The sequence below is a fragment of the Haemaphysalis longicornis genome, unplaced genomic scaffold, assembly GCF_048455015.1.
Source record: "Haemaphysalis longicornis isolate Haplotype H1 unplaced genomic scaffold, Haemaphysalis longicornis Haplotype H1 scaffold_4, whole genome shotgun sequence".
NCBI lineage: Eukaryota > Metazoa > Arthropoda > Arachnida > Ixodida > Ixodidae > Haemaphysalis > Haemaphysalis longicornis.
In genome coordinates this window covers 66,516,454-66,540,586 of record NW_027526361.1, presented here as the reverse complement: position 1 = coordinate 66,540,586, position 24,133 = coordinate 66,516,454, and the positions used below count along the sequence as shown (strand labels likewise).

At 45.1% G+C, this 24,133-nt stretch overlaps 1 non-coding gene across 1 annotated transcript; it reads left to right on the top strand.

Annotated features, from left to right (window-relative positions):
* The first annotated feature begins 403 nt into the window (after positions 1–403).
* Trnaa-ugc (transfer RNA alanine (anticodon UGC)) lies at positions 404–475 on the top strand. The gene has a single exon. It is a non-coding gene; the product is annotated as a tRNA-Ala (tRNA).
* Positions 476–24,133: the final 23,658 nt, after the last annotated feature.

The following is a 24,133-nucleotide window of genomic DNA, read 5'->3' as shown; positions in this document are numbered from 1 at the left end:
TTCTTTCTTTCTTTCATCTGTATATTAAAAAAAAATGTTTACTTCATTAACCGTAGTGAAAAAGAACAGCCTAACCACACCCCTATGCCTCCTTTGGCGTTGTAGACTGCTGCCCTATCTTTCTGTATTTCCTCAACGAGCCCCTCATTTCCTTACTATATTATTCTGGCGAAAGCCTAGCGAGGGTCTCGGTTCTGGCAGCCTTGATGCCAAGGTAGCATACGAGGGCTTCCCGCCAGTTACCCGCTCATGACAGGCTGTAGACGCTCGAGTCACGCCCCGGGGGTTGAAAAGAAGGTCCCCTTCTCCCCGTGTAGTCAGAGTGGCGCTGGCTACCACCCTCAAGCGTCAGATACACTTCTAGTAAATATAAATAGCCTAGAAAGTGACGGAGAACACAGTCGCCCAGATAGCCGAATTGGTAAGGCATTCGACATGCAATCGAAAGGCGTGGGTTCGGTCCCCACTCTGGGCGCGTGTTTTTCTTTCTTTCTTTCATCTGTATATTAAAAAAAAATGTTTACTTCATTAACCGTAGTGAAAAAGAAGAGCCTAACCACACCCCTATGCCTCCTTTGGCGTTGTAGACTGCTGCCCTATCTTTCTGTATTTCCTCAACGAGCCCCTCATTTCCTTACTATATATATATATATATATATATATAGCGAATCAGAAAATGGGAAATGAGGGGCTCCGTGAAATAAGACAGAAAATAAGGGTTGGCAGTCAAGAAAACCTCTGAAAGCAAAGGGGAGGTTGTGGTGGGTCATAGAAAGAGATGAAGAATTTCTTGAGTCGAAAAGAAAGTGGTGGAAAATGCCCGCCGGGTGGGATCCGAACCCACGACATCCAGAATACCGGTCCAGAATACCGGAAGACCGGTATTCTGGAGGTGGTGGGTTCGGATCCCACCCGGCGGGCATTTTTTCACCACTTTCTTTTCGACTCAAAAAATTCTTCATCTCTTTCTATGACCCACCACAACCTCCCCTTTGCTTTCCGAGGTTTTCTTGGCTGCCAACCCTTATTTTCTGTCTATATATATATATATATATATATATATATAGTATAAGTAAAGAGTCGGATACACAGCAAGAACAATAACAAACAAGGTTTACTTACGTAGCGGCAACGGGACTTGCCTTCATCAGAGTAAAGTTACATGATTTTGCTGTCGCAAACATTTCGAACACATTTCTTATATAGGTTTGCAGAAAACTGTGAGAAGGAGCGGAAAATGTTTCGGAAATGGAGAGTGTGCATACAGTCGGGCTACGCCTATGTTACAAAAAAAAAAGGGGGGGGGGGGAGCGAGAGAGAGAAAAAGGGGTCGTGTTAACAATGTAGCGTTCAAGGTTGCACCATGACGGGTCAACGTATGCCGCGCGGGCTGCAAGTTCAGACAATGCGGGAAACTGGACAACCGCGGTTTGAAAAGAAAGGGAAGAGTATACAGTAAGGTATTCAGTGGCTGGGGAGACTGGTTGGGGCGGAAGCGAAGATGGGTGTGCCCCCCGCGAATGAAGAGAATAGATAGGGGGCACCTAAGAGCATTTCACAGAAGCTAGCAACTGAACAGGAAATAGGTAGGGTCACAAAAGGTTAAACATGAATAGATCACAAAGAGTTAAACATTCTTAAGTGGTGGTGGGAACGAGGCCTCCTTCCCCAGGACAAATGGCATTGTTGAGCCGCATTAGGCTAATAAAGCTGCTGTATTAGGAGAATTTCTGCGAATTCTGATGGGAAACTCGAGGGTAGGAATAATGAACATAGTTATAAAAATTATGAAGCCGCTAATTTTAATCGAGGGATAAGCACGTTAGTTTTCCGTAACTTTCATTAATTCCAAGTGTGGCTGACCCAAACTTATAAATAAGATAAGATTCCCGAACCTCGCGGTCGTGGTGCGTTTTGAAGGCGGATTCTAAAATCGTTACTTTAAGATGTTCAAATGCATGCCCGGGACTGTTCACATGTCTTGACAGGGGCAAATAAGGGCAGATTTTTGCATGAGAGCGGTGATTATTGAACCGTATTCGGAAGGTCGTTTCAGTTTGGCCGATATATTGTTGCCTACAAACACTGCACTCTAGAAGATATACGACATTAGCGGAGTCACAGTTAAAGTTACCTTTTATATTTACGTAGTAGTCTGAAGCCGTGCTGGTGGCGCGCTGTGTAGTGGTCATGTGTGGGCATACTTTACATCGGGGTTTATTGCAGGGCATGCAGCCAGTAGTTGCCGGTGGGTTGATACGAGAGTTAGTAAGAATGTCACCTAAATTCTTATTACGCCGGTAGACAACGCGTGGTGGTTTGGGGAATATGCTTTTTAAGCGGTCACTTTACATTAGGATATTGTGATGTTTTTTTAGCACGGTTGACACTCTTGGAGCGGAGGATCAGTGGGTTAAAACTAAGTTTGCGGGTTCCCGCTCGGGGCTTTTTTCTTACAGATTTCGTTACGGTCTAATTGGTTGGCTCGCACAATAGCGTCGTCGATAACTTTTTCCGGGTATTTTTTATTCAGGAGGGCGGTCTTGAGTTCTCGACAGTGAGTCAAAGCCAGCTTGGTTTGAGCAAATTCTCCTAAATCGGTGGGCTTGGCTGTAAGGTATTGCTGTCTTGCAGTGTCTGACATGGCTACTTCGGAAGTGCAAATACTGCCGCGTGTCTGTCCGTTTTGTATAGAGTTTAGTTTGAAGCCGACCTTGAAAGGTAGTAACGGTGAGGTCTAGAAAGTTTACACTGTGTTCCGAATAGGAATCAGCAAGGGAAATACTAGGATGGGCTAGGTTAAATGCCTCAAAGAAGGTGAGGAGCTCCGCCTCACCGTGTTGCCAGATCATGAATATGTCATCAATATACCTTTTATGGTACATTGGCTTTAAATTTTGGGTGTCAAGAAAGTTCGATTCGAGGTGAGCCATAAAGATATTAGCGTAGTTAGGTCCGATTCGAGTACCCATTGACGTTCCGCTGACTTGCACGTAATGAACTCCGTCGAACACAAAACTGTTAAGTTCAAGAATAAGCCTAAGGAATGTTTGGAGAGCAGAAGAATGGATAGGTTTGTCGCACGATGACTGCTCATACGCAAGGTATACAGCGGCGATGCCATCTTCATGGGGGATGTTAGTATACAGTGACGCAACATCAAGGGTGACTAGAAGGCAGTTATCAGGAATTTCCATTTTTAAGTGCGAATGCACTTTATAAGCGACCCTGAATTCCGTTGACCGCCGTCCGTTTACATAGCAACAGCTGCGGGTGCGCGCGCTCCTCGTCTTCCTTGGCAACGGGGGGGAGATGGCACATACCCACGTGGGGGATGGATTGGCCAGGAATCTCCTCGTCTTCCTTGGCAACGGGGGGAGATGGGCGCGCGCTGCCTGGCCGCTGACATGGCACATACCCACGTGGGGGATTGGCCAGGAATCGGGCGTGAGAAGGGCTAATGCACCCGCTTAAAGGAGTACTGACACGAAATTTCAAAGCTGAGATCCGCTCTAGCAATCAAGTACAACGACAACACAAATAGGTGTCTGTGAATAAATGCATCTTTCTTTCTTTGTAGTTGTGTGTGTGTGTGTGATCTCTCTTTCGCGAACATTACCGAACCGCGCAAATTCAACTCGTGCATTCGCACTTTCACATTCTTCCCCTCGGGGAAATGCGGGGAAATTTTTTGAGATGTCTGAGAGAAAGTCATTGGTATCCCTAATGAAGGAGGGAAAGCTGGGCGGAATGTCGCAAATGCGATTATCCACATAGCGCGAGAGGTTTTCGGTAACAGTGCCAATGCCAGAAACAATAGGGCGCCCTGGGTTGTTCACCTTGTGAATCTTTGGGAGAAGATAGAATTTACTGGCTACTGGGCTTAAGGGGATCAGGGAACGAGCCGTGGTTTCATTTATTGTTTTATTTTTGACAAGCTCAGCAAGTTTATCTTTGACAATTAGCTTATAATCTTGAGTGGGATCATTGGGTAGTGCTTTATATAACGTCGATACTGATAGTTGCTTATTGGCCTCGTTAACATAGTCGGTTTTGTCAAGGATTACGATTGCGCCTCCCTTGTCGGCAGGTTTAATAATTATGTCGGGACAGCTTGCGAGTTCAACTACCGTCAGGTTCGAGTTCAACCAGCGTCGTCATCTTCCCGTATGGGAACCGCCGAAGAAGAAGAAGAACGAGAAGACAAAGCTTCGAAGAGGAGGGCGTGTACATTGCTCTCAGCTGGTGCACCAATATCAACAACCTTTACCTCACCAAAGCTGACGGAGACTACCGATTCTACCACAGAGACAACATCGACAAGAACATGATGGACGAGTTTCGGCGCCTGGAGAACCACCGCCTACTCACCATAACACAACAGCACTTGCGTGCCTTTGCCACCGGTTTGGACCCGGATGCGGAATTCCCTCTGGCGCTAGTAAAAACCAGATCGCTCAACATAACGGCAACACAACTGAACTACACGGAACCGCCACGATGCTTCGCATCCTCATCAGGGTTCCCCATGGGAAGATGGTGTAATTTTTTCTGTCTTTCTTTAGTATATTTACAAAATGTTAACGTCATTAACCGTAGTAAAAAAAAAGAGCTTAACAATACCCCTATGCCTCCTTTGGCGTTGTAGATTGCCGACCTATCTTGCTATATTTCCTCAACGAGCCCCTCTTTTCCTAACTATATTATTCTGCGAAAGCCTAGCGAGGGCCTTGGTTCTGGCAGCGTTGATGCCTAGGTAGCATAAGAGGGCTTCCCGCCAGTTACCCGCTCATGACCGGCTGTATACGTTCGAGTCACGCCCCGGAGGGTGAAAAGAAGGTCCCCTTCTCCACTTGCAGTCAGAGTGGCACTGGCTACCACCCTTCAAGCGTCAGATACAGTTCTGGTAAATATAAATACCCCAGAAAGTGAAGGAGAACACAGTCGCCCAGATAGCGGAATTGGTAAGGCATTCGAGATCTAATCGAAAGGCGTGGGTTCGGTCCCCACTCTGGGCGCGTGTTTTTCTTTCTTTCTTTCTTTAGTATATTTAAAAAATGTTAACGTCATTAACCGTAGTAAAAAAGAGCTTAACAATACCCTTATGCCTCCTGTGGCGTAGTAGACTGCCGACCTATCTTTCTATATTTCCTCAACGAGCTCCTCATTTCCTAACAATATATATATATATATATATATATATACAGCCGGGAAAGGAGGAAAATACTCTCAAACCAGTTCTCTCGGCGGCCGACCGGCGTTGCCTGAGCGCGCTGGGCTGCTAACATCGCTCGGCGCGTTGTGCCACGGCCGCTGGATGAGAGCGCACGCAACGTCAGTGCGCCTTTCATCCAGCGGCCGTGGGTGGGCTCCGCTGCGTAGGTCAGGAGTATTTCGCACCATGTGCTTAGTTTTTGCGGAAATTTCAACTGTATTAGCCAATCCTGCGATGCCGTTCAAGGCGCAAACGTCGCTTGGTCAGCACTGAGCGGTGGTGGGTTATTCAACAACCAGAGAAAGCGAGAAACAGTCGCTGACAGCACGCATGTGCACGACACTGCCTGGAGAAAATGCAGTGCGGTGGCGGCGTGTTTTTGCGGCATCGCTTCCCAACGCACACCGAGTTGACATATCGGTGGATTCCGTTAATAAATTGCAACGATTTTGTACCAACGACCAACTCTAGGGTTTATTGGGTGCGCTTGGAAGGAAAGCAGACGGAGAAAAATCCATTTATCATACGCGAAGCTGCGAGAGGGAACGGAACCCCCTGAAATGTTGGAAGCAACTTTATCCTTTACAATACAGCATTGATTGGTTGGCTGATTGATTGATTCATTCATTTATTATGGTGTTTAACGCCCCGACGCTTCATGGGTGATGAGGCGCGCCGTAGTGGAGGGCTGCGGGTTAATTTCGACCACTTCGGGATCTTTACGAGCGCCGATACAATACAACACTACAATAACTTCTGTTTCCTTGTAGTCAATTTAAAATTCCATATATTGTTTGGTCATTACAGCCAATTGGCATTAAACAATTCCCTTTTCATCTAATCTAACCTTTAAAATCACGGCGTTATGTTTACTTTTTCTTCAGGCCAACGCATTACACTGCCAAACGATATGAAAGGATAACTTTCTCCATCGCACACTGCTGGTCGATAGCAGGATAAGCAGGCAGCCAAATGTGGAAACGCAGCTCGAGATACGCGTGGACGCTGCATTTGGGAAATAGCTCAACCTGTTCACAACGCGGTCGAAGGAAAAGCTTCTAATCCTTTTGCGTTGCCACAGAATCTAAAGTATTAGAATTACAAAACAGTTACTGCTGGTCGCGTAAAGCATTTGTGGTGCAAGGAGCGGTTTCACAAAGGTGGGCTCCGAGCGACAGGCCATATGCGCTGCGCAGAGTTCGGTCAATCATGATCACGATCATGATCAACCAATATTAACTTGCCCGAACGTCAACCCTTTTGCTCAACCTTCGAATAGTAATTTCACTGGTTGTGCGGTCGTGTTATTTTTCCGCCCGGGTAATTTCGTTTCGTCAGTAACCGTCATAAGTCTAGTTAAGAAAGATTATATTGCATTGCAATGTCAACAGCGTAGCAATCGCCTCGTCGAAAGTCTATCGCGAGCACGGATCACCGTGACCCACATATACTGTGCGCGCTCCGCATGCGACGTCCGCGCTTCCGTAAACATGACTAATTGGTGAACATAACAAGCACGGTGGCATTGAAAACACGTATTTACTCCCCGATATTGATTTCTATGTCAGTCGGTGCCATACCGGTACGTTCGCATCGCGGAACTGCGGAGCACCACCGGCACCACCACCACACTGCTACTGCTGCTCGCAACAGCCGGGGTAAGAATTTCCCGCTCTGGCAACAAATTAGGACCTAAAATTCGTCCGCAGATGATGAAAACAAAACAGAACACACACACACACAAGCACTGCAACCGCTAACTTAACGCCAAACCACTACGGTTCACTCGGTAATGCACGGATACCGAGCAGACGTACGCAAAGAACGGCGCACTTAACAGCCCAGCGCGGAGGTTTCGGCGGTCGCTTCATAGACGGCGCTAGCGTCTGGTCAGAAAAAGCAAATGGCGGCGCCCACCTCTAGCAAGGAAAATGGTGTATATATTGTAATGAAGATATCACGGGCACTTCTTAAATGGGTGTGTGCCGTGCACGTCTCGCGGCAGACGTTGTATGTGCTTGGATAATATGGGACAATCCACCACAAGTGGGTATGTGCTTGAATCTGGGCTAAGCAGCCCCATCGAGAGCGCTGTGCGCGAGACTGGTGCCCAGACCCGAGAGCTCGCTTGGACGCATTTTGACTCCGCGGTAGTAAGGCCTTGCTACAACGTCCTGCCAATAAACTCCACTATAATATATATACCTATATTACAGCAGACAAACATACGGGGGGAGGGATTCTGTAAGGACCAAAATCAAAGGTGCAGTCCTTATTGCCAGTGAACTTTGGCTGTTTTTGAAAGTGTTCTTAGAATGCCGAATGAGGTAAGACTGTCATTTTTCTGGTACCAAAATAGAGACGGGAAAATGAAGTCGAGAAAAAATCCGCGGTTTCTTTGGAAGTGTCAATCGAAGCCTGTCACGATTTGCCGCGCATTCGTGAACGTGGAAGGGTCGCGGTACCCTCCAGCCGAGTGACGACCGACAGCCTGCTGGTGGTGACGGTGACTGACCGCTAGCTGCTGAGCTCGTAGTTGTTTACTGGTCGTCCCAGCGCAATGTTGCCCACCGAACCTCGCGGCACCACCAAACTTAGCGGTCAACGTAGATTAGGGTCGGGGTGGCGCCACATACTTGTCACAAACCCACTTCCTTCGCGTAACACGTGCGTCGCACTGCCAGTTGTGCTGTGCAGCGATGGCTGCCCTCTCGAAACGGTTATTATGTTATTATGAATATTAACTATATCACTAGTGGTTGTAGCAGTAGTAGTACTGATATTAACAAATGTTAGTTAATTTTTGTTATCAGCATCTGGTTTTTGCGCTGGTAGTTAAAAAACGCAATTTTGCCAACCGAAACAAGAAATCTTTGCATAAACTTGATGAAGTGCATTAAGACACATTTAATCGGTAATTACTAGACGAATTAAGAAGAATGATGCACCGAAGCAGCAATGCTTTTCACAAATGTCCATAAACTACCCAACATTTCCATTCTTATACCGTATATTGTTCTACAAAACCTTGCCTTCTCCAGGAGTTGCCATCACTGCATATGGGTTTTTCACATGTTTCCTCCACTCCCTATGCTTGCCACAACGAACTGCAGTGTCGCTGAGATGAAATTGCAGCAGAAAATAGGAATGTTGACTCTTCTCACATAACTAATGTTCCAACTGCTGAGAAGCAGCAGGATGACGAATTATGCAGGTTCAATTGGTAATTACTAGTCGGATTAAGAAGAATGATGCACAGAAGCAGCAATGCTTTTCACAAATGTCCATAAACGACCCAACATTTCTATTCTTATAACGTATATTGTTCTACAAAACCTTGCCTTCTCCAGGAGTTGCCATCACTGCATATTGGTTTTTCACATGTTTCCTCCACTCCCTATGCTTGCCACAACGAACCGCACTGTCGCTGAGATGAAATTGCTGCAGAATATAGGAATGCAGGCTCTTCTCACGTAACTAATGTTCCAACTGCTGAGAAGCAGCAGGATGACGAATGATGCAGGTTACACAAAAATGCGCACTTCCCGTATTCCTTGATCGGATGTTATCGAGGCGTGCCAGAACAAGCACATAGAAGTGCGGCAACAACAAAAGCAATCACAGCGAAGTATACGTTCAGGTGATGTTATACAGGAAGAACTTATCTGAAGAAGTGTGCATTCGCGGGACGTGTGCTCAAGTTGTGAGCTTGGAAGCACGCTTTTCAGAAGGCAGCTTTCTTTTTTAATGCAATGGGCATCGGAACGAGACACATTTAGCTGAGTGCAAAGCGTCGTAAAGGGCTTATTGGGAAAATGCCAGACAGGTTTAAACGTTGTGAAATTTTAGACAGCGTATTTTGTTCTTTACCAACATTCTTCAAGCTTGAATGCACACTGCTAATATGTCGTGGCAGACGTGATTCTTATCTTACAAACTTCGTGAAGCTTGTTCGATGCGCTTGACTAGAAAAAATGTCCAAGATATGTTTCTGAAAACGAAAGCGCGTCGCGAAATCCACTGCTGGCACAAAAATTCCGGCAGAGGTTGTGTCGTGCCGTTATTATGCTAACTAGCTTAAAAATAGTCCTTTGGGAGTGGAAGTCTTCCCTACGGCCGCACCGTTTAATTGACAGTTTTTTCTAGTGTCTACAATACACACGTCTGCTTTATTCCGACGTTACCGCTACATTCTGACCTACATCCCGTCCGACTCTTCAGTACACCTGTACTTCAGAGACGCAAAATTTTTTTGTGATATCAAGGAGTCACGTATGTGCGATCGGCGCATATATGTAACCGCATGAACTCCGCTTTTCCTTTTTCAGGAAGTGCCAACAATTAGAAAACACATTATGGCCAATGACATGTTTTATTAGAAAAAATACCGCCAAAACAATGAAGCCACGACGAAGGGGCAAGACGTTGAAGCTTTTGGACAATGCAGCCGGAAGCAAGACGTCTCAGGTGTTCAACTGAACAGTAGCACTTTTGCATTCACAACCCCCAAAAAGTGTTTCCGTCCCCTCGGCTTTTAAATAAACCCATGCCAATTTTCTGTTTTTTAAAAAACACCCAGTCTGGATACCTGATATGATACAGCAAAAATGCAGCCAACACCCTCTTTATTTTCTTTTTTGTTACGTATTGCGGACACGCAAGGCGGCCTTTCAGGGTTTTAAGTGCTCCTTTATCTAAAATGAAGGTGCAGCGGAGACGCACAAATGAATGCATCTTTTCTGGCAATAATTGTTTGCTACGGTGGGCGCGCGGGGGGTGGGATGGGGAATTATGGCAGCAGCGAAAAACACAAAAAGAAAAAGAAAATAAAATGTATGAAAACATTGCAAGAGCCGCAGAAATAAGCAAGGGACGACGAGGTTACACGGTGTTCACGTTTCTTCCACAGAGGTCATCTGGTTTCACTAACATCAGCCGTCGTTCTTTCCAGCCTACCTGCCGCCCTCTGAAAGGAGCACTCCGCCAGCCTTTTCTCCCGTTCTGATCTTCCGTTTTCACGCTTCACTGCAAATCGATCTCCAGCACCTCCCTCGTTTTATATATCCTCATACTGCTACATTGAAATTCAAAGCTCGATAAAGCCACGTAAAATAATACTAGGGAAAATCAGGCTGTAGGCGAAGACCACGACGAAAGTCATCAGAACGCACGTACAGTTCTCCTTTGTGATCTTCCAGCGAGCTTCCCGTTAGCTTAGACATGACCAGACTTTCCAATGATTCATCAGACGTTGCTAAATAATATGGAATAAATGTGGCGGTAAAGAAAGTGTCTACGTGATCGTGCGAAATACAGGACAGCCGGTCGCTGACGGAAGAGGAAGAAAACGCTAAAAGAGTGGAAGGGGTAGAAGGAGAGATGAGGAGAAAGCGATGAAAACAGGGAAGATAGGTATAAATCGTTTCTTCCTTAACGACGACCGCCGGCCTGCTATACGTTAGAGGACATTAACGTTAATGTGCCTTACTTAGATTGTGGCCACTGCATCACGTTCCGGGCCTGCACTGTCCCCAGAAAAAGACGCAAGCCGCCGCGTGCTAGATACCGTAACGAGAGAAAACGCCCGTCTATTGCCGCTGGTGGAATCCATTAATGATGCTTCTTAATGTGATTTTAGTCTGTTATGTGCAGCCTCTACGGCTTGTCGTCCGATAAGTTATGCTTCCCCACTGTTTTGTATTCCCCCCTCTCGGAATCTTTCTGCTCAGGGCGTGGCCCCTAACGAGCAATGTCTGCGAGACAAAGTGCGGCGGATGTGAAGGCATAAGTCTGCCAAAAGCTTTGTCTCTGGAGCGTACAGCGGTGGGTGATGAGTGTACTCCGCGTGTTGCATATGTTGCTATTCAAGAGGGAAATGATAATAGGCGACGTCGAAAGGACAGCGTGTGAGGTTTCCGTTCATTCTTCTTTCGTCTTTTTTATCTCGCTGAAATCGGCGCCTTCGGTGAACCATTAAACCTTTTTTTCACGTAAATTTTGACGTAGCGAAGCATTACTATTATTTCCTGGGGTCGCTGAAAGTAACGCTACGAAACGAAGACTCACAACGAGGTCAGGCTCCGATTTCGCGATATGTCCGAATTCGCGATAAGAACGGGGAAACTGCGCTAAGCCAGCACAGCATGCGAATGCGCGCACGAGATAAAAGCCGGCCATTTAAATTAGCGCGGTTGGTTTATATTGTCATAACGCAATGTTTATCTAGGTAAACCTGTGTTTCTACCTTGCGTGTACTAATAGAATTTGATGCATGCCTCTTTTCGGTGACTCAGTATTTCCGCTGACTATGTTTGCTGTCATAAAAATGTGGAACCCCGATGTCATTTGTGCGCGGTCACAAAACAATAATTCCCAAAAACTGAAACAGGAGTTTTTATTAGCAAATCGACGAAAGCACAAGAGACAATACTGCCGAAACGGCAAGAGTCTTCTTACAAGCGCCTAGTAGGCCGAGGAGAGGAGATGTAGATGAAAAACCATATTTAACCTTCAACCCCACCACCTCAAGAAAGAAATCTGCGCTGCGTGAAAAATGAAAGTTCAGATGATGTGTGTCGAGGTACGTCTGATTGGATATTCAATTCTTAATCGGTTTCTCTACAGCACTCGCAAATGAATTGCCTAAACTTCCCGCTATTTAGAGCGATGGCCATAGTGGATAATGGACTGGTGGATAATGGCGATGGCATAGTGGACTGGTATTCCGTGCAAGAATGATATTTCGTGAGGTACGAAATTACAGAGGACCACTAAATGCTTCCTTCACAACCAAAATATTCCCGCAGAGCCTATTAGTCACTGTTAAACCTTGAACTGCCAGCTACTATTTTAGGTTGTGAGACCACGAATACTGTGCAAAATTCACTTTATGTTGACTGTGCTTGGCTAAGTAACGACTGGTTTTAACATTCTCTTCTCGCTCCTTTGCTTAGTGCCTTAAAAAATTCACTCTTTCAAAATTCAATCTTAACTGCATCGGTAAACGCACAACACTCTCCTAACTGTTTTCAATGGTATCAGCATTCTTTGTCAATGCCGCTGCTGCTGATGATCGTCTTCAGGTACATATTCACGGGTGAACTTTCACTCCGAGTGGGTCACGCAGCATACTTTGTGTATAAAATACGCAAGCAGCCCATCATCTTTGATTGCGACTCAATACGAGAAAATACAGTGCTTGGAACGACATCCCGTAAACAGACCGGTGCACGCCCCTCCTAAAGCCATTGCGTTAGCCTGCATTATGTCTTCAGGAGCTTTATTCTACTTTCTTTCTTCACCAGTACTCATCTGCTTCTCTTTGTCCTCGTCTACTTCTTCCTTTTAATACGTGCTCCCTTTTTTACGCCATCTGAGCATCATGTCCACATGTCCACGCCTTTGACGCACTTACGGCGGCCTCTAGCAAGCTTTTTGTGGCACGCTCGTAAAAAAATGGCTGCTCGGTGAGCAACCATCCCATTTTCTGGGAGCGTGGGCCAGTTGAACGCTACGGGACATTGGCAAGGCGGATCTTGCGTCCGGGCGTGCCTGTGTGTAGGTGAGTGGGTGAATGTGTGTGTGTGTTGCTTGGTCGTGAGGCAACGCTTCCCGCAGTGGTGGACACGCGCGACAGCGTCAGTATGCCGTCCCATAAAAAATACCTCCATCAGTTTTTTTCCTTCTTATAAGCCTCCCGGCGACGTGCGAGACTGCTGACCAGCTGTGCCCCTTTCACCGGATCTTGATTTAGGGCCAGACAAGAACAAAAACAACAAAAAGGTACAGAGGACGTTTTCAAGAAACTTTGAGGTATCGTAAAAGCGCGGAGAAATGGGGAGGAGTTAGAATTACTGGGATTAGAAGTGGTTTTTCTTTTTCATGTTCTTTAATATTTCTATTTTTAATATTTTTGGTGTTTAGTCTTTAAAAATAGTTTTTCAAAATAAAGTCTGCTTAAGATAAAAAAATGAAAGATAAAATAGACACGGAAGTGCAGAAAAGGGGGCAAATATTACACACGGGTGTAAGAACTAGGCGTGTAGGTCTTGAGGCTGTTGCTTTAATCCTGGTTTAACATTTTTTTAGCTATCTGAGGGGCTAGTTGGTCAATTGACATGATGAAATAAAATACGCAAACAAAGGAAGGGACGAATACAAGGAGGACACCACACTCCGTGCTGTGTGGTGTCCTTCTTTTCGTCCCGTCCTTTGTTCGTGCATTTTATTCCAATTTGCTGGCTTATTTCATTTCTTGCCTATTTGAGCAAATCACCCTGAGCGTTAGACCCGCTCAGAGCGGTATGACCACACTGCACTGCTCCCCCCGACCGGGGGAACAGTCAGGACAGCAAACATTTCAGTTAAAAAAATAACTACATTGATCACAGGAACTGAGCTTCGCCACTGTGTGTTCAGAAACATTACCCGCGAAGTAGGACACACAAAAGTGGTCGTCTACTCCCATAGGTGAATCTTTTTATACTATGCAGATAATGGAGGGATATTACCAAAAAAACTGGCACACCGTCATATCAATCCGGCCTTCAGAATCCCGAGGCAGCTTTCTCTCTCGAAATTGGTGCAGAGCACCCAATACAAGCTATACAATTGATTTAACACCAATGTGCTCTTATCTCGAGTGAGGCTTCTCCGGTAAGTTGGGAAGGTTGTCCAAATAAAAGTTCTAAGCCCCTTTTCACAACCAAGCGGGGGCTTTTGCGTATCTCGGAGTACAGAACGTCTTGTGATTTCGGGGTTGGTCTTTGAAGGAAAAGTTACGGAGCATAAAACAGCCCAGTGCCTGAATCGCAAAAGGCATGGAACTGAGCTGATTATTTTTCACCCGATTGGCACCACGCAAGCCTTTCGTCACTAAACAAGACAGAAGGACATGTTGAGGAAATGTTGAGGGTAAGTGATCTAAAACCCTCTTTTATAAGACAGATGGCACAAACGCTGATGTTTGTCACGTTGCTCTATTGTGTCGTCATGATCAACACGTCCCAACTAGCACAAACACGGTATCCTGAGCCCTGTTGGAAGTTGTAGGACGATAAGACTGGAGTTGACGTCAGCTATTTTGAGTGTTGCAGTGCGGTCTGATAGGGAGTCGGCTATGAAAGGCATGCCTCAAGGAGCTGTCTTCTGCCCTCTCTCATGCAATATCGCCCTACTTGGTCTTCCTCAGCAACTGGCCCCTATACCTAAGCTAAGCATGCCCTATATGCCGATGATATAACCTTGTGAACAAACACACACTCAATCGGAGGGCTACAGGACACGCTACAACAACCATTGGATGCTGTCAGCCAATATAAGAAAAAGTGCAGCCTCACCTACTCACCAGAAAAGATTTAACTATTGGATGTGTGGCCTTGAAGGAGCAAGAAGGAGCCAGAGGACATCTTCGTCGTCTCGGAGGGACACACAATCAACCCCTCCAATTCCTTCGAGTACCTGGTCTCCGCATTCAAACCGATGATAAAAGTAACGTAGCGATCCAACGTTTGACGAAAACTACTTAACAGGTCATTCGCATAATAAACAGTATAGCAAATAAAAGCAGGAAACAGGCACAGTTCGTCTCGTTCACCATTTTTCTCTAAGGAATCACCTACATCACACCATATTTCATTTTAACCAAGAAAAACAACAACGAAATTAACGCTCTCATACGGAAAGCAACAATGCAAGCCCTAAGCATTCCTATGAGCACGTCCACCGACCAGCTGCTAAGAATAGACCTGCACAATACGGTAGGCGAGCTAGTGGAAGGCCATCTCTCAAGCGAAATGTGAAGACTAGCCAAGACTGCGGCGGGAAGAAAAGTCCACGAGAACATCAAGTGTACTTCTGACACTGAAAACCAAGCCTTAGGAATTTCTGACCAATGGAGAGCGCAATTCCCTCTTCGCCCTCTACCCAGGAATATGCACCCCGTCCCCCACACAGGCCGGCAGGAAGCGAGAGCTAAATCCTTGAACAAGGTATATGGAGCAGAGCAAAACACGGCCTACACTGACGCAGCAGCTCTGTCTGGGCTAAAGGCCATGACAGCCGTAGTGAGGGCCAAGCAAGATCTCGGCACAGGCGCTACAGTAAAAAGTTCGAATAAATAAGCGGACGAATTAGCCATCGCGCTGACCATCACTCAGACCACATCGCGTATATCATCACGAATTATCAAGAAGCTTACCGAAGTCACCAATCAGGATGGGTGGCCCCTCTAGCACATCGAATACCTTCAAGTCAATCCCCCAAAAAGAAAAGTACAAATCGCATGGACGCCTGTCCACACCTCCATGGAGGGTAACGAGTTTTCTCACCAACAGGCCCGCGTACTGACCAACCGGGCTCTGTAGAGCAAGGTAAAGCTTACCCCAGTCTTTACATTTCAAGAGGTTACTCACCACCATAGGCTCAGTAGGAGAACGTTGCCACTCCCACGTCCAGGCCTCACAAAGGATCAGGAAACAATTCTACGACTTCTTCCATCAAATTAATAACCCCATCCTACCCGACTTAATGTCCCCAAGCCAATATTCAACCGGATGAAAACTATGCCAGCAGCAAAGGCTCATTATTGGAGAATGTAAAGTTACCCCAGGATTGCCACCACTACTAATCCCTTCCCCCACACCCAAGAGCAGTGGGAGACACTGCTGCCTAGCCCCTCCCGCCCGGACCAGCTGATCCTCCTCGAGAGGGCAGCAGCGGTCACGACGGCACATGGATTCCCGTCAGTAGGGAACCACTTCCACATGATCTTCTAATCAATTTTCCTAATAAAAGTTGTTCTCTCTCTCTCGCTCCCTCATCTGATAATAAAAAGCTTCGCGTTTGCCTCTAAATGATGTCTAACGCCAATCACAGCCGTGCAGCGGTGATAGTTCAAGGGGGAAAACTTCTGAAAAGGGATATGTTTAGCTGGTCCCACCGAGAAAACTGTTGAACAGCGGTACCGCGAATAAAAAGAAGCATAAAGGAAAGAAACGGCATAGCTTTAGACTGTGGTTTAAATTTAGTCCTGGGAGAAATTGTGAGCAATGCTTTGCATACTGCCTAGCTCTCTCGCCACCAATAAATCCATGCGTTTTCGTCAGACTAAACGAACGATTCACACTGGTTCTCGTGTGGGCGATCCAGTAACAAAGTTAGTCTTTCGCACCGATTAGCGGTCACGCAAACTTTCACAAACGGTATGTGTCTCCCCTGACATACAATAATGAAGACCGATGCATAAGGAAGCTCTCGCAAATTGTCACGGCTTGCAGAGACTACGACAGCGGGGCCACTGAGATTTAAGTGCAATATGAAGCTACCTCAGCGCTTAGAAACGAATTGGCAACAAAAAATGCAAGGCAGACCATAGCGGTTAAATGCCTTTATTTGGACATCTTTGATTAGAGAATGTTTATTAACTAATAATCCACGCGCAGGAGGATCAACATTCATTACAATTGCCGTGCCGGTACAGTGAAAAGAAAGAACACACCTTTCCATTAGAACACATCCCTCACATTTAAGCCGTAAACGTCACGAAATTCCGGTGTACTGTGTATACATGGCCGTCTACTGAGGGAGTTTGGTCAGAGAACATGGCTGCAACGTTTGTTTATCGAGACTACTCCGAAACAAATTATATCACTATTATTTTCCAAACAATTCTAAAGAAACTGTGTTTATGTGTCTTTATTAAATTAACATAGTAAGCCACTATATATAACTCACTACAGTTGTACACTAATACAGATTTGCTAGTCTTCCATGTACACAGAAGAGGAATGACACTACATTTATCCACTGCTCTTTGCTCCATCAGAATAACAATTCTAATTTCACGTCTGTTGGAAACAAAGCAAGTTCAGGTTGGTACGAGCTGGCGAAATGGTGACAGCTGTATTTTGATACTCCTTTGTAAGCTGGAACTCATGGCAGTGATAAATGGGCTCACCATGCACGAAAACTAGAAACGCCGCAGATTTACACGACGCTAAAATCTCTAGAAAGGCATGGATCGTTAATGCCCTTATTGTGGGCTTTGTAGGTTTGTTGCAGGATTCTGCAGTTTCGACTTAATTACGGCACACTCTGTTTCGGGCTGACTACACAGGGGTGGGAATAGAACACCTTTGTGCAGCGAAGTTGGGCATTCTGGATGACTCGCTCGGATTCACCCTAATGCTCGTTGCTCGTAGTAAACGGGAACGCTCGCTCCTTCAGACACGCGCCGTAATTTCGCAACCATGTAGACCAGTTTAAATGAAACATAATACGTTTCGTTTCTAACGCGTCCAACTTGAGCAGAACAGATGAAAAATGAGCTCAATTCGTGGAGCGATAGCGTGAACGAAGCCAGACTTTACTGCACAAACGCACGAGTGAAAGGGGCAGTTGTAGCATCACCCTCTAACGTTGTTAGCTAACTGTGATGAATCACCGTTTTTCCACTGCGCTAACATTGCGCTGAAAGAAATCTGGTTCTGAAACTGGCTATGGTAGGAGCCCAGTTTCTTTATTTACGGCGGTGAAACTACAAATACCTGACATCGAACTGATACCACTTGGGAGAATACATGAAACAGCGGCATTTACTGAGTTCGCAATTTAATTTTTGTGTTCTTTTTCGATGCTCTGGAAACAAGCAGAACGAAGTAAGGAGGAGATTTCAGATGTAATTATTTTCTGATAAATACCGCGGGGAGACACCGTCAAGAAGTGAAAACTTTCGTCCACCCAAAGGTCTTTACAACGACCTTTAACGGGTTATAGTATCAGTTGTTGTCTGCCGCTGAGGCTGAGGCAATTCCGGGGCGTTTCGTCAAGCCGGGTTTTTTAATATGTACCTTAATTGGACGAGCAACTTGGAGGTTGCGGAGGTTTGGTATCCACGGTTTCCCTGCACGCCATCCGTTTTCCCTTGGACGAAAAACCACAAGCGCCACCTAAGTGCTTTCTATAATAATGAGTGTTAGGGCGAAGCATACTTACGAAAAAACTGCTCAAACTACAGGAGGCGAGGTATATACCAGCCAACGGCGCTTCAGGCATACGTAACATATGGTAGATGAAAACAAATCACGAGTGCACAAACCGAAATAACAGCGTTGATCTCTGATAATTCTCGGCCGTTTAACCTTTACAACCATAAATCAAACACTTGGATCTAAAAACGGTGTCGAAGAGAGGCGGGATAAAAACCACTAGTCAAGAGACATCTCACCTTTAGTGCAAGTGCCAGAAGCAGGTTGCCACTCCGAAGACCACAACACGCACATTGCATCTGAACAACGTAACTCAGTTTTATTCGGAGAGAGCAGCCAAAAAACACATCCTGTACACTTATCTCAGCAACACAATTGTTTATGTCTCTCTGCCCATATGAACACCTTTATAGAATAAACAGTAGTGTGCCCTACTTTCCCGTTGACGAGCACCAATAAGAAACAAACGCGCACTGTGCAAGCTTGTTGATTCCGTTCAGCACGAACGCCACAGCAATCAAGACACAAAACACAGAGGCCTGTGCACCGGCTTTTATGCCTTCCGGTTAACTAGTACAAAGATATTTATCTCCGTTTGGAATCGCGAAGCGTCACGTTTTATACACAATTGGTTGATATTTAATGTGTAACAAATGATGCAACTTTGCTCATATCGGCGGTTGAACAGAAAATTTGAAGACGCCCAGTTGAAAATGCAAACAATAACCACATCAACGAAGTTTACTTAATAAGAGCATCAACAGAAAGATAGTTTGATGGATCCCTTCTGAAATAAAATCCTAGCCACTCCTTAGATGTTAAAGGAGTACTGACACGAAATTTCAAAGCTGAGCTAACTATGTAAAACGCTTCCTTTTTATCAGGAGATATCTCCCAGCAAGTTTCAACAGCAACCGTATAGCGAAACATATTTAAAATCTATTTTAATCTTCGCCCGCACGAGAAAGCCCAGAGCGGGCCGACGTGACATCATCTGCTACGTGCTCCAAACTGCCGACGTCGGGGCTCCCGTGACGAAGCCGACGTGCTGGCTGTGGTTGGCGCGCGCTGCTCGGGCGTGTGTACACGTCATGGTTCTGGGACTGACGTCATGCTGCCCGGGTCTGTGGGGACGGCGAAGACCTCGGCTGGTCTGGGCGCGCGCGTGCTTCCAGAGAGGCAGCGATACGGCAAGAATAGTGACGCCGTGTGATGCATGCTGTCATGGCGGCCGCTCGGCGTTTTTTTTGTCGAAACCGAAACTGGCACGAATAAACGACGCCGTAAATGGATATTTACGCTGCGCTCGACCGTCTAATTTGTCATTCTATGATTAGTGGGCTAGTAGGCACGCATAGCAGCGAAAAAAACGTAACATAAAAATTTCGTGTCAGTACTTCTTCAAGGTTAAACGATACGAACGCAAAGCCTGTTTTAGTCTTACAAAATTTAACGTGACGCAGTTAAGTTATCCCGGTTATCTGGCATGATTATATTGTTACACGTTATCGAGTTAGGCAATCCGCTTTGTTGCCTTTTGCGTGTCATTGTTGGCTTTTACTTGTAGCAGTGGGAACAGCTATTAGCACATTAATATTGAAATAAGAAAAGAAATATAATAAATTACACTTTATCAAATGCGGTAGCCATGCAAACACCCATCGCGGTGGTTTGATCAGTGGCTAAGGCGTTTTGCCGCTGAGCCCAAGAGCACAGGTATTATCCCTGCCATAGTGACTGTTTTTCAGATGGAGGCGAAAAGCGAAAACGCCCGTGTTTTGAGATTTCGACACAAGTTCAAGATTCTCAGGGGACCACAATTAATCCAGAGCCATCAACTACGGCGCATAAACCCCCGAAAATTTAGAAACAAAGAAACGACAGACCAGAAAATTTTGTTGCAAATTTCAGCAGAGGAAGTGCCAGTGTGTGCGTAAATTATAAGACAAATTTCGCCCATGTTTTGTTTAGTACACTTTCCTCATCTTGTTTCGAATTGCGGAATCGGCATTTATCAAGCATATTTACTTCATTGGCAAGTCACCACGAAATTGGCTCAACGGCCATGTATTCTGCGCTATATTTCGGAATTTTATGATGCCCGCTTTTCAGGGTATGGCGAATGAGAGAAAAAAAATTTGCTTGCTCTATCTCTTCGCCCATCGGGTTTAGCCAAGTGTTAGTGACCGGTTTATTCAACGGGTTTCTGAAAGCGAATATATCGGGCACATCATCGTTCCTATTGGGGTCCTTTCCGCATGCAGCATAAAACTTTCAGTTTCCTTACCCTAAGCTCCAACCAGAGGGCGTCCTGGATACCGGATATGGTCTCACCTTTAACAGCCAGAGCATATTTAATAGGGAGTTTTATCTGACCGTTTGTGACGGTCCGCTCCGGTAACGTTTTCGACGGTCCGCTCCATTCGCGGCCAAGCGATCCACGCATGCGCAATGACGCTCCCGCTTGCTATCGGAGCCCAGCGGACCGTGAAAAACGGTCAGATAAAACTCGCTATTGTCGCAATATAACTAAAACCAAGATAACCTTTTGTACACAGGAAAACGTCAGACATCCCAACGGCTGCAATACTTGTCCACTTCGTCACTTACGCCTGTTACCCATTGAATCGTAATCTCCTAGAATTTTTCACCTATCATAAAAAAGCCGGCATTTGCTTTATCAACACATCTAAAGGACACACATTTTACGTTGTTTTCTTTATTTTGCAGTATTTTAGCCTTACTCTTTAAGGCCGTCCATGTGCACCAGAGGAATTATTTTTTTTCAAGCTGGGGTAATTTCAAGGTCGCTTCTGAAAGTCACCATGACAGGCCGAAACGATAAACAACTTATGCTCAATCAGTCCTAACTTAGACAAAAAAAACACAACCAACACACACTAGGAGAAGCATATGAGAACGAATATTCTGTACATAACGGATGGACAAAGCGTGCCCACATTTCCCAAGCGATTTTGCAAAATTATTCCCTCTTTCGTAGTGCTCTTTGTTTTCTTTTTTTTACCACACAAGTAAAAATAGGCACGCTGGTGGCATGTCTTGGACGACGTAGTAGGTATGGGAACGTCGTAGAAGTAGTCACTTGGAGTGTTGACACTATGACACTTTAGTGCCATAGGTTATCGCCGAAATATCAGTCCAAGATTACCCGAAAATTTTTCACGTCTTTTTGTGGGTTTCTGTTCACTGCTACAAAATCGTGGAAAAGCTACGCTCTCCTCGTAACGTCCATGGTATGTCTGGAGGGGAGACCAATGCAACAGACTCACGTTCTTTTGGTGTTCACAACACATGGGCACCGTCGCATTACCTCTCGAGGAATAAGAAATGTCCGGCGTTGTGTTGACGGCGTCGCCGCGCCTTCCTGAGTACAATAATTGAGAAAAATTATTATAAAGCGTCACACGTGTAAAAGTCAACAACAACAACCACAGAAAAAGGTCGAAAGTGCTTCAAGGGGCACCATTTCTTGAAAGAGGTGCGCGGATATCGCACACTAAGTTAGCGCCTCGTCCTATTATATTTGCTTATGTGGTTTTCTACTTATTTTATTCACGAAAACGATTACTAACAAATTCATAAATGAAAAAGAATCTCCAATGTGTATTTGTTTCTTGTACAATTTGTAATATCAGATATAACTGAAAACATCGTTATTCACTGTCACAAGCATCTGGGCCACTTTCTTGCCTAAGTGATAAGGCGATTCATGCAACCGATTACTAGCAAAGAAATAAATAAATATGTATTTTTGTACATTTAATAACAGCAGATATAACTGAAACAAATCTCTGCTCACTGCCACAAGCACCTGGGCCACCTTCTTTTCTAAGTGGTCACGCAATTCTCTTCAGTGGCTACGTTTGTATCTAGGCTGGAATACATGGGTTCTCGCATCCTTTTCTAATATACACCTGAATGTTGCGTTAATATGAAGTTATTGCCTTTGACATATTACACGCTTGCTCGCAGAAGCTAGTGTAAACACGCTGGTGTTATCAATCGACGGTCGTCGCACCCGTGATGGTGGCATGCTTCCTCAAACAAAAATTTGCCTCGCAGATCGAGGCTTCATAAAACTTGTGCACCATTATAGAATGGCTTTGAAGAATGGAATTACGCCCACTATACAAAAGCAGCCACCTGTTGATGAGTACAACTACACCGTGCTTAAATAAAGGCCTTCATTTACGAGTAAATTCCGCTAGGGCCAGTTTTATGTGGACTCTTCAATAACCACTTAGGCAAGGTCACATTGCGACACGAAACAGATTGTTGTTACAATGGTAACGTCGAACGTGCAAGCATTCTGACACTAAAAAGGCAACGCTTTTGGCGTACGAAAATGATTTCTGGGCGTAATACGCGACCAGAAAACAGCTCTAGGATCACTTCCGTCTTGATCTTACGGAGCGCAGGTAACGATGATGCTCACTTCGCATCTTGAAAGGGCACACCGTTGTTGGTACTTATTCACTGAAAGGATTTTCTTTTTTGAGCTACATTGCCGTTTTAGCTCCTAGTTCACGTTTAAACATTCTTAAACATCCACCCGTCGATGCGTTCCTTTTACCTCAAGGGCTGCTTCCCATGATTTATACCGCGGCCGCTTTAATGGCGTGCAAATTATGCGCCCATGAAAAGCACCTTCTGGCAGGCGACCGCAAATAGAACCGGGGTTAGGAAGTTTTTTCTTTGCGAAATAACCAAAGGAAACCCAAAGAAAAGAAGCTGCCAGCGCTGAAAATTTTCTTCGCTTGGTCAAGAGAATCAGAGCTAACACACAAGAAAAATAGCAAAGAAGACAGTTGACCAAATATGGTGATCTGCACACGTGTGTAGGAGGAAGAAATTATTTTCTTTTCCTTTAATTGTCATTTCATGGCGATGTTTGAATAACCCCCAAAAGTAGACAACACGCAGACAAAAATTAGCATTTTATGTGTTAACCGGCACAAAAGTGTAACGAGCCAACACGAAGAAAAGAGAATTATATAACAAACATGCATAAGAAAATCAGCTCCCCATTGCAATAAAAAATTGCCAATCTTAACATTCCTTTGTTACACCCCAGTAAAAAACGCATCTTTCGTAAACTGAGTTCCTCAGTTTAATACAAGTCCTGAACCAAACTGCTTGTATGAAACGACAAACGTTGGTTCAATGTTTCGTGACTCACCGGTTAATGGGGCACAAAAACCATATATGTGCTTAAGAAAGACAGGATGCAGGATAGCGACAGGGTCGCCATTGACGAAGCTCTGGAAGAACCCGTAGAGAAAATAAAGAAGTACATAATATTGAGCAAGGAATGGGTCTAAAAAATTGCTAGCATATTATCAGGTCATACCAATGTATCCGTATTCCGCTGCTGCTAAGTTACAAATACTATTGGTAAATAACCTAGTCACGTTCTACCGCGGCAACTCTTGGCGCACTGTCAAAATGTAATAGTGTGAATGTAATTCGTGAATGTGCGAAGTTTTGTTTGAGTGGAACCTTGGTTCCGTTCAAACAAAAATAAGAGAATTCACCATGGTGTGCGCATATAAAAGGCTGCCGAAAATTGTGCGGTGGTTCTACAGCGTAGTTAATCCGTCAATTAAGAAATTATTTATCCCTCGCATATATTTCATGCTTGCTGTACAATCCACGCCGCCGGCCTGCTATATTAACTTACTGCGTGATTGCTGCATCCGAGACTGTCTGGTATATAGCTCGAGCTAAATAAAAAATTGTTTGCCTTCGTTTGAGTATGGCGACGGACGTGCAAACCTTCGCGGATTAGGCCAACTTGAGAAGTAACAAAATGATAATTAAGAATTCCCGTATTACAATCTTGACGGCACGTGGTCAACTTCCAGTGTTAGAAAGAACAACTGCTTAAATCCAGGCTTGAAAAACTGCGTTT